General features: G+C 45.1%; 1 protein-coding gene across 1 annotated transcript in view; it reads left to right on the forward strand.

Annotated features, from left to right (window-relative positions):
- The first annotated feature begins 338 nt into the window (after positions 1-338).
- The window catches only part of LOC122534731, a 122,990-nt gene continuing 112,844 nt past the window's right edge, over positions 339-10,484 (forward strand). Inside the window, exon 1 of the mRNA XM_043665657.1 lies at positions 339-1,315. The gene's annotated coding sequence lies outside the window, so the exon portion shown is untranslated. The remainder of the gene's footprint in view (positions 1,316-10,484) is intronic.

Here is a 10,484-nt window from a genome sequence, read left to right on the forward strand (position 1 = left end):
TATTTATTGGCCTCTGTATTACTCAGCTACGTTGTACAATCGACCTAAAACAACTATGCTGTTTTTTCTTTTTTCATAACAGCATGTTTTCCATCTTCTGAAAGACTAAATCTTCAGGCGGAGGTAATGCTGGGTGATTTCACGGAAGAAATCCGGAAACCTGCTAACGGCGAAAGCGTCGATCGTAAAGAATCTCGTTTTCTCCAACATTTTTTTGGCCTACATTTGTAATATTAAGAAATTATTCCAAATTTCTGATATTTTAGAAATTTCGCTAAACGTATGTACGAAATGATGCTTAAATGTTACTGATACCTACTTCTGTCCTCTAGATTGAACAGCGTCTCTCACAAGTGCTGGACCTGCGATGCAATTTTTCAAGATCTCCGCAATCCTCAAGCTACCATTGGATAGGCTACTTGGCTCTTACATTAAGAGTCTCACGGATCTCGTAGACCTCCATCTAGCTGGCTGTGAAATCTCTGGATACCCTGGATACTGAAATATTCGACGTCTCAGTTTCCGCGAAATCTCTGGAGGCCCCTGCGACTATTAATAACTTCACCACCCATGGAAGCTCTCAGCACCTGGCGGAAGGATTATGGATACACATCTGGTGCTTTTAAAGCTTCCGAAGCTATCCATTATGTGATTATTAGCTCAAAGCCACGAATGAGTTCCAGCTGCTTTTCATTAACTACCTATCAAGCCCGTGGTTGGCGTTGCCTCTTAAGAAATTACGCGGGACAAGCAACTACACTTGCAGAATAGAAATTTTACAAACGATGATAGATTGCTCGCTGGACGTTATCCCGATGGCTAATCTAAATGAATGCACATACGTACGCGCGCATTGGCTACGAAATTTTTGCATGTTACTAGCTTCGAATGGTCCGCGATGTGAAGACGCAAACGTGGAGCAAAAAACCTTCGGGGACAGGTTGTTCGGTTGTTAAACAGCCGGTGCCTCTCCGCGACAGAAAATTTGATGAGGGTCCGACCGAAAACAAAAGAAATACGTATTTACACAGGGGCAATCGTCCCGGGACGATAAAACCTCTCCACCGGTATCTCTTTCTTGCCCCAGCCTTCAGGAAAATGTGCTCGTTTGTTCGCGACCCCTCATTCACGTGCTCCTGGCACGATTGGCTGCTCGTCCGTCGAACATGTCAAGGGAAACGTGATCTTTGCCAAGGGGAAGCTTTGTTCTCCGATTTAGAAGAAATATCGCCTATAAATTGGCCGAGAAATGATCTCGTCTAGCAGCAATCAAGATGCCTTCGAAGCAATCATTTTCCACGAGACGTTGAAAGAGGTGAATTGATTTCGAAATTTCTCGACGGTGTATTCGTGAGTGAATGATCGCTGAAAAGACGTACGTACGTTGTACGTCTTGCTTTCGCGAGTGTTCGGAGAGTTTATGCGATCAGCCGCAGGAATCGGGAGTGTTGGTCGTTGCCGATGGTATGTACGTATTTCGTGGATCTCGATCGTTCCTCGTGGATATTATTGCGGGATTCTGCCTTCCAGGCAAGAAGGGTTGTTTGTGGGTAGAACGTGCCGCAAAGCTCGCGACGGGAGTTACGGGAAAGTCAAGCTTTAGGAATAATGAGGCGCTCGGCCTCGTCGTTTTCTCACCCTCTCATCTTCTGTTGATTCTCCGAGTTTGCAGTCCCGTGGAGTGACCGTTTAAAAATGCTCGGAATAACAGCGAGACGCAAGATTGAACGCAAAAGTCACTCGTTGTATACGCGCTTCACGCCCGGGCAATTGGGGATTTTCGTCGCTTTGTAAATGTGAAACGCGCATAAATTGTTTCACCGCGCGACAATAACAGCGGCAATAACGTTAACAGAAAATTAGTTTGTCACGGGAAAACCGTTGTTGGGAGAAAACTTGGCAAGGAACACGGTGGGGAAAGGGGGGAAGAAACGACGACGGAAACTTTCAACACAAGGTATATTAAAATTCAGAACTCCCTGCGAACTTCGCGCGCGATCGTTTGGAACTGCGGGGGAAACAATGAAATATGAAATTATATCGAACGCGCGGCAAGCCTCCGGATGCCACTTGAGTTAAGCCACGAATATCAGAACGAATGAATATTATAATAGAATGGACCTTTTTAACTTCGCGCGTCAGGAACTGTTTTAGTTCCCGGCGCGGTCCCAGCCGCTCTGGGAAACGCGGAAACGTTGAAAATGCTCGACCTCACGTCGAAAACCAATGCAAACACGCTTCCTGCCGGAGCGGAAGTGCTGCAACTTGAAGTAGAACCAAAGAATAACACAACTTACAAATTTTGCATAAAAGAGAGGAATTAATTTCATTTCAAATACGATCGATGTACTACGGGCACGTTGGCTCGTTCGAAGCAAAATTCTCGTGCCTTTCGTTCCGGGAGAATCTTGTTTGTCACGCCGGAGAAGGGAATGGCGGAGTGTATCGTAAATTGATTAGATTCGTCGGATTCGAGCGAGACGCAGTGCGTGGAATGCAGTTGTACAGCGGAATTTCTTCTTTCCCTTTGCGTACGAAGATCGCGCTGGTGTTCGTACGTAAAATTTATCCGGTCGCAACTAGAAAAGACGAAGCAGTCGCCTACGCGATCGTATTAAAATTCAGGACTCCTCGCTCAGGCTCTCTGTCGGAACTTGAAACTCTCGGGGACAATGAAACGTGAAATTATGTTAAAAAGCGAGTGGCGTGGATACGAGGGTTTCGCCTAGGCGGGAGAACGGGGCAGACGAGGTGTGCTGAGATAAAAGTTACCGTGCTTATCGCTTCTCCTGATAGAAATTCACCGTTCCGCTTGCACCGGCTACTACTCCTCTCGTCGCGTGAAATAATTTCGAATCTTGTCGACAAAGAAGGCGCTCGTTTCGCCGAGGCTTGCTTGAACGGGAACGACGATATCCATGAATTTATACCGAGATGTTTATCGCGTTGAAATTGGTTTCGATCAAGGATCAACTACGTACAACGACACGTGCTGCGATTAATATTTTGTCGTATACGAACTTGCAATCGAACGAGTGATTTCACGACGACTCACCGCGAATTATGAATTACGTTAGAAATTCTTGAGAAAAAGAACTTTGAAAATCCGAAAATAAAATGAACGCGCGCGTGTAGAGGCAAGCGCTATCCTTTGGGGAATTATAATTTGATGCCTCTGGACGTTGCGTCGACGTCAATACGCTATCCACTAACGTTAATTACCGTTAAATTACACGTTGGTTCCAGTTATTGTAATATTGCCCAGTCGTCTAATAGATATCGACTGTTACTTGAATGCGAACGTTCATCGCAGGACCTATGTATACTAATGAGATGTGCTTTGGATGAGTGGTTAGTTTGAGCGTTTGTGCTACAGAATATATACTACGTACCAGCGTTACGTCGGCGAGAGATATTCTGCAAAGCACGTAGCAGAATTGTGTAACAATTGCAAACAATTGCAATTCATGCTCAACGATGGAACAATTGTTACAGCATTGCTTTGTAATCTGTTGTTTTTCTTCGTATCAGACATTCGAACGCTTCTCTCTCTCTCTCTCTCTCTCGAAATCATGAACAAATCGTAACAAGCAAGGGAACTTGGGTACATCGCGCGGCATTTCCTACGGATTTTCGTAGTTGCAAAATTGGGATCAAAGTTGGCAAATTTTGAATTTGGTTTTAATTTTCAACAGGTGTTCGACACTCCACGGAGCTCGCTGTTGCAGAAATCGTAGTTCCGAAAATTAGAACCGCCAGCTGCAACAACAGAGTTTCCTAAACGTTCGAAATTCTGGTTTCGATAAAACTTCACGGATGTTTGGAATAATTCCGCGCTAGAAATTTAATACCGTCAGAGTTCCGATACGAGCGATAAACTAGAAACTAACCATAGCGTTTGGCTATTTGAACTCGCTGTTCAATAAGTGTTGGCAATAAAGGAATCCCTTGCGACGGAACGTACTTTTTACAAAGTTCCACAAATTTCGAAGCGAAATTTACCAACTAAGAATATCAATGAAATGAACGCGCGCGTGTAGAGGCAAGCGCTATCCTTTGGGGAATTATAATTTGATGCCTCTGGACGTTGCGTCGACGTCAATACGCTATCCACTAACGTTAATTACCGTTAAATACTTGTCTTAGTCATTCCGAAACTAGACGGAACAAAGGAAAATCTATTTTCTCATTAATGTTCGGTAAACCAGATAAATCCCTTGTATTAACCTGTGTATCAACCGCTCACTCAATTTTTCATTTCACGTTTCCTGTCAAGTTTCCTGAAAGAAATTTTGAATAAAATATTGACGGACAATAGAACGGACATATTAAAAATGACGGGAAACTTGTATCCACTCTAGAATTTGTTTGCTCATTTTTGAGATATTAAGCCTGACACGGTCCATTGTAACTCGAATTAGGTAGCCAGACATCCAAGCTCTGAGGATAATAACATTATTTACTGGCGTTGGAACGACAGTGTTTACTATGTTGCACTTTATTACGTATATTTTACGGCGCAATTTAATTAAGAGACAAGAGGTCAGATGATCGAATGCGAAGAGTGTTATTTCGAAATGGGGATCACGAAAATACCGTAAAATAAAATACCGTTCAATTCGTGATTATTTAGAACTCGTACGAGAGAATCTTTTCGGCGATATAACCGAGGAAATGTTTTCATACAGTCGAAAGCGTTTCGTTTCCATTTTGCATACATCTTGGGGGCATCCCTTTGCCCTGGCTGAACCTTGGCGAGATGTCGAGTGTCGGTCGAACCCCTCGAGGGTGCCACGGGCGAACGTTTTAAACAAAAACCACCAGCCACCACGTAACGTCCTACTAGTCCGGAACGTCGTTCATCATTTTTTTATCCGACTACCTTCGCAGCGTTTCCTCGAATATCTCCTGCTCGTGGACCGAAACTCCCAAGTGGATGCGGCTGGAATCGATTTTCAGACGATAGACCGAGAGTCTCGCGATTAAAAGTCTTTCCTCGAACAGGAGAAAAATCAAACGATTGATAGATTTTTATCGTCGAGATTAGAGCTGGTACATTGTCGTTTCTCGCCCTTTCTTTTTCGGCTCCCTGTTCAACTTTACGTTGAGCATCGTAACCGGCGCAGAGCAGTAAAGAGCCAAAAGCCCGCCAGGACCAGAAAGCCTCTTTATTGACGGTGATAAACATTTTTATGGGCCCCATGCGAATTACTAGCTTTTAGAGTCTTCGTTGCTCGATCAGTGCCGCCAGCATCTCCCTTTCACATCGTCGTCGAAGATATCTTTGACCCTTCTACGTTATTCTTCATTTTTCTGAATTCTTTTTCTTTTTTTCCTTTTTTTTTTTTTTTTTTTTCTCTCGGAGTCAGACCTTGCTGATTTCAGAGGAAATTCGTTGACAGAGACGAGAACCAACGCTGTCCGAGATTTTCATTCGACAATGGAATATGGAATTTTTTGACAGATAGACATTTGTTTGAAACTCGTTAAAGATTCGTCGTGTATATGCAAATTTTCCCGGGGAAAGGAAAAATTCAGCTGGGACTAGCTCCCCCAGCCTGATGAACGATAATTGTTACGTACGATTATGCAAATGTTATAGCAGTCCGAGGGTGCTCTGGCTCTTTTTCTGGCCTCTTCCTTCTTCCCCCTTATCGGGGGGGGTCTCGAATCGGGAACTTTGCTCATTTGTGCCGGCAGAGTCGTTTCTTTACAATTCTACTTTCGTTTCGGTACAATTAAAGCCAATGTGAAATGTTGATGGATTTGATGGGCATAGTTCAAACGAATCGTTGGATCGGTGATACTCGTCACAATCGTTTCGATCTTTCATCGATATTCTTTACGAATTATCGCACGTTTCAAATTTCAAGCGGCAGTTGAAAAATATATATCGGGAAAATTCGTACGACGTCTAGTAAATGTTTGTTATATTGTATAGTAGAGTAGCCAAGCATGAGGTTAGAGAGATGTATGTATGGTAAGGGATGCTGGGTCAGGGTTGAGAGATGATGCAAACCCAGGAGTGCAACCTAACACCCAACCGCTCTTATCTCGTGTCTGAAACGTCTATTGCTGGAGAGGTTGCTCGACGAAGCGAAATATTCGTCTTGTATGACGGGTTCATCTAAATTGAGGTTCGATCGATTCGCCGCGCCGAATTATATCTACTTACACATTCGCGCAACAGGATCGAAGAATCGAAGGGTCAGTCGACTGAAAATTCTTCGTTAAGCGTGAAATTCGGTCTAAAACTGTTGTCTCGCGAGAAGTACAAACCCGTCAGAACGCGAGTGTCGACGTTTTCAAGCGAGGATTGAATTTTACACAGCGCGCCGTACACGTAGCGGCGATTTTTACGTATTTACTCGTCGACACTTTAGCACCAAACAATGAATATTTCCAACGTGGCACGTCGTTTCAGCGTAACACGCAACACGCTGCATCGATAATTTCTCACAGGACAAAAGGCTATGTGTTCCCGTTTCGAATGGATCCAGCATTTATTAATAATTAACAAGTTCTCGAATGACGCCGCTCGAAACCGGTACGTATACTAACGCCAGGCATACGTCGCTCTCGATATCGCGTACCCGCGGGTAAGTATCAGATATTAGCAACAAAGGAATAATGGAAACAAGTGGCGAAAATGTCAGCGTTCGCGAACGGTATGAGAGATATCTGGTGCTTGATACGATCGTACGCTACGCTGAAACGTAGGAAGTGGATGAAATCACGTAGCAACCGCAGTGGCTACAGTCATAAGTACAATTTTGAGACGTAGCTACGTAGCTACTACATGCATAGTTGGTATCTCTGGAACAGGAGCCATAAAGGTTATCGCCATTACGACACACGACCTCCGCGACTACTGTGCCTCCGTGTCTCACGTTTCTACTCGGGGGGTAGGACTGTAGGGAATTAGTCGTTGGATTCCGGGGAATGCAGAAGCCGCAGGTACAAGCCTCCTATCTTCCAAGTGCGCAAATACAAGACGAACTCCCGTCTTCGAGAGAGAGAGAGAGAGAGAGAGAGAGGACGCTGGTCGCGCGTGCACGTGTTTCGTCAGTGTGTGGAATATTTACCCCGAGCAAGTTCCCCCAGCTAACTTGGCCGAAACTTTCGATTGACCGGCGAAACTTTGTTCGCCGACGCGAGCGTTGCGCTAAGTGGAAGAATGGAGTGCTTAATTAGGGCGCGACGGAGGGTGAGAGTGTTGCAAGTCCCATCAAGAACAATACTTTCTTCTTCGCTGTGCTAACGAGCCTCTGACCTTCGGAGTTGAGGACAAAATCGAATTTAATATGAAAGACAAACTTCGAATTTTTCAATTCAATCGTTCCTCTGCTAGCCGCCGACTGTAACAAAGATTCGATCTGGCGTTTCGTTCCTACATTCTGTTTCTTTTCTCAACGACAGTGAATTATTTAGCGATGAAGCAACAGAGAGAAATATTCATCGCGCACGAGAGACGTGCATTGTTTGCTATTAGAGCAAAGGTAAATGCAAATAACAGCTGAGCGGGTTGTACCTGTTTGTAAGCAGAAGCGTTCCGCAATATGGAATATCGAATACAGTGACTTGGCTGTTCTGGACAGACAGACACCTAGGCACGAACCTACCGGATGCATCAAATGCACCAAATGCACCGTGATAACGTCACTCACAGGATGCAGGGTTGGTAATTCAGCCCTGCAAAGGCATGGAAGGGGCAACCCTGTCCCCTTTCCACGTCTGCCTCTCCACCGCAACGAGTAATTTTCGAAATTGCCCTTCCAACGTCAATTTTACTACACATTATCCGAGAATTCGACGGAAAACGCCTTGCGAAAATTGTCGATGCTCGCTCGTACAAAGATAAAATATGCTTCAGGGCGTCGTTCGAGAATTTCAAACGCACATTTTAACTGCGAGAGAAATATTCGAGAGACAGTCTCTCTTTGATTATAAATCATTCAACGCGAGTGGCGCAGGTCAGGGAAGATTTTCAAAACCTTCGTTCCCAATAAAAGACACACGTTGCTTACCTAGGATCGGCAAAAGTGGACACGCAGTTCACAGCTTTCGGCTAGAGGCGAGACACCTCGTCCCTACGACCTGTTCTTCTGTTCCAATTTCTTCTCGCGACGACGCAACGACGCGAGTACGCCGCGCGATCCCTCGCGTTCGTTCATAAAAAATGTATCTTGAGAGAGTACTTAGGAAATAAAGTTTCAGAATCCGCGTCATTGGAGTAGAATGGAACGCGGGGGGCATCGGTGCACATTACCGGAGGAGGGCAGAGGCACAGACACCGTGTAAACGAATTTCCGCGTCACGTGCAATTCCTTCGCTATATCCGCAGCATTGTGACTCCACCCTCGCTTTCCAGCTCCTCTTCTTTTCTCGTCCTCGGTCTCGGGCGCGAGCTCTGGCTCCTCCATCCAGCCACGGCTGGAAATAAAATGGAGGAACGCGTGAAGAAGGCGTGAATGCGCCTTTCTCCCTTTCTCTTTTCCTTCTTGCCGCCTTGCGTCCCCACCTACGTCCCTATTCTTCGCGACCCAGCGAAAGAAGAACCGAGTTTATTTTTATCTGACACCCCGAACTAATTTGATCTCACGTTCGGAGACACTCTTTGAATAAAAGTTCCCTGTTCCCGAGTGTATGTGTGTGTGTGTGTGTGTGTGTGTGTCCCGGCGCTCTCCGCGCGCTGAATTCTCCTGGTGTAATGGCACTACAGGCGTCCCGTCACCGACAGGTGCAGCCTCTCGATTGCTGACCTTTGATCTTTTCCAGCGATAGATTTTGTTCTGGCTTCGGTTCAAAAAGAAACGGCCAGCAGCGGTAGGTGGCGGGGTGGGGGATGGATAAATCGAGAGGGTCGTTTTATGTGCTTCGATACGATTTATGCTTGGAAAACTAGAGAAAAAATTTTAACGAATTAGACACGTGTGTCATTTCGCGCGACTTACTGCGCGATAATTCACCGGCCAGCGATATTAGCGAACCAATGGGTGGTAAACTGTACGTTACGGACTTTCACAACTTTCCGAAAATAAAAGAGAAAAAGGCGAACGCGGCCGGGGCTTCTGAGCCGAGCGCGTTTCTTTAATTAAATAAACGAACGTATAAATATTTCTCGGCACGTTTCGCCGGCGCTTTGCGAGAGTTCGCTCTTTTCTCCGTGTAAAAGTCGTGAAAGCTTCTCCGGAAGAGACTGCCGCGGAACAGTGTATTTTGCATCTTGAATCGCCACGTAGCCTCGATCGTGCTTTAAGTTGAAAGAGCTCGTTCCACCGCGGCATTACCTTCTCGACACACACGGGCGCCAGCAATTTCAACCGTCGAATTGATGCTCCTCCAGGTATTTATTATTCGTAGCAACGCATCTGTTTCGGGAGTGTGCACATTGAAACGAACCTGAGCTTGCACCTGACGATTTCCGCGAAACGAGGGCGAACGTTTAGCAAAGATGCGTGTCAGACGCGACCGTCAGCTTGCCGAGTCTTTCAGTTCTGCTCAATTAGACCGACTTGCTGTGTACCTAGTTTTGCAGTTGATGCATCTATAATGCGGTCCACGAGTAACTAGCCGTTGCTCTGCTTGTTCCGTCCGACACGCTTTTGTTCTCTGCTAAAAACCATCCACGTGGACCGTGGAATTTTCCTTCTTTGTCACATCACCGTGGGTCCTGATCAGACAGAAGCTGCACGCGAAAGTACTTTCGACCGCGAAGATGTCGTTGGGAAATTTCGCGGGTAAACATTGTTACTTCTCGTTTTTTCTTATCGCGAATTTGCCATTTGGTTTCAAACGACATTAGAAAGAACTGTGAGAACGTATTTTAGACGAGAGGAAAAGCAAAGCCAAGCAACACTGCGTTTTGTTAAAATTATTTTGTCCGCCTTGCGTATAGCAAACACTGCTGCCGCAAAATTACTCGAAAACATTCTACGTGTTCCCGTTAATTTTCGGACGTGACATTTCACGAAATAGTTGGAAGTATTTGCGCTCGTAGCCAGGGCGAGATTCATCTCTCTGTGCAGATCTACATATCGCATCTTTCGTCCTGTTGCATTCCGATCTCAGAACAGTGATTTCCAAGAGTGTTTGCTGTTTCTCAGCGTAAAGAGCCAAAGATTACCGTATTATGGCGGGATCGTTTCCAAGGTAACTGAATAAAGTAAAACGGATGAATAAGAAAGCAGGTTAATAAGGAGAGCTAGGAGATTTTGGAGAAGCCGATAACAGTTTGGGAAGAAAAGTGCAGAGCCACGGGATACTCGGACTTGCTCAGTACGACTGTATTGGAAGGAACAAGATAAGAAGGAAAATCGTTGATGGAATACGAAAATATTCGACTCTATTCTCAAAATAAACATCAGACATCTTACCTGTCACGTGTGTAAATTCCTCTAATTAACTAGCATTAAACTCCTTCCTCTATATAAACGTTCATGGGCGATCAATTTGTTTTTCTTTTTTTTTTTTTTTTTATTTTT

The sequence above is a fragment of the Frieseomelitta varia genome, unplaced genomic scaffold (assembly GCF_011392965.1).
Source record: "Frieseomelitta varia isolate USP_RPSP 00005682 unplaced genomic scaffold, Fvar_1.2 scaffold_634, whole genome shotgun sequence".
NCBI classification, from domain to species: Eukaryota; Metazoa; Arthropoda; class Insecta; order Hymenoptera; family Apidae; genus Frieseomelitta; species Frieseomelitta varia.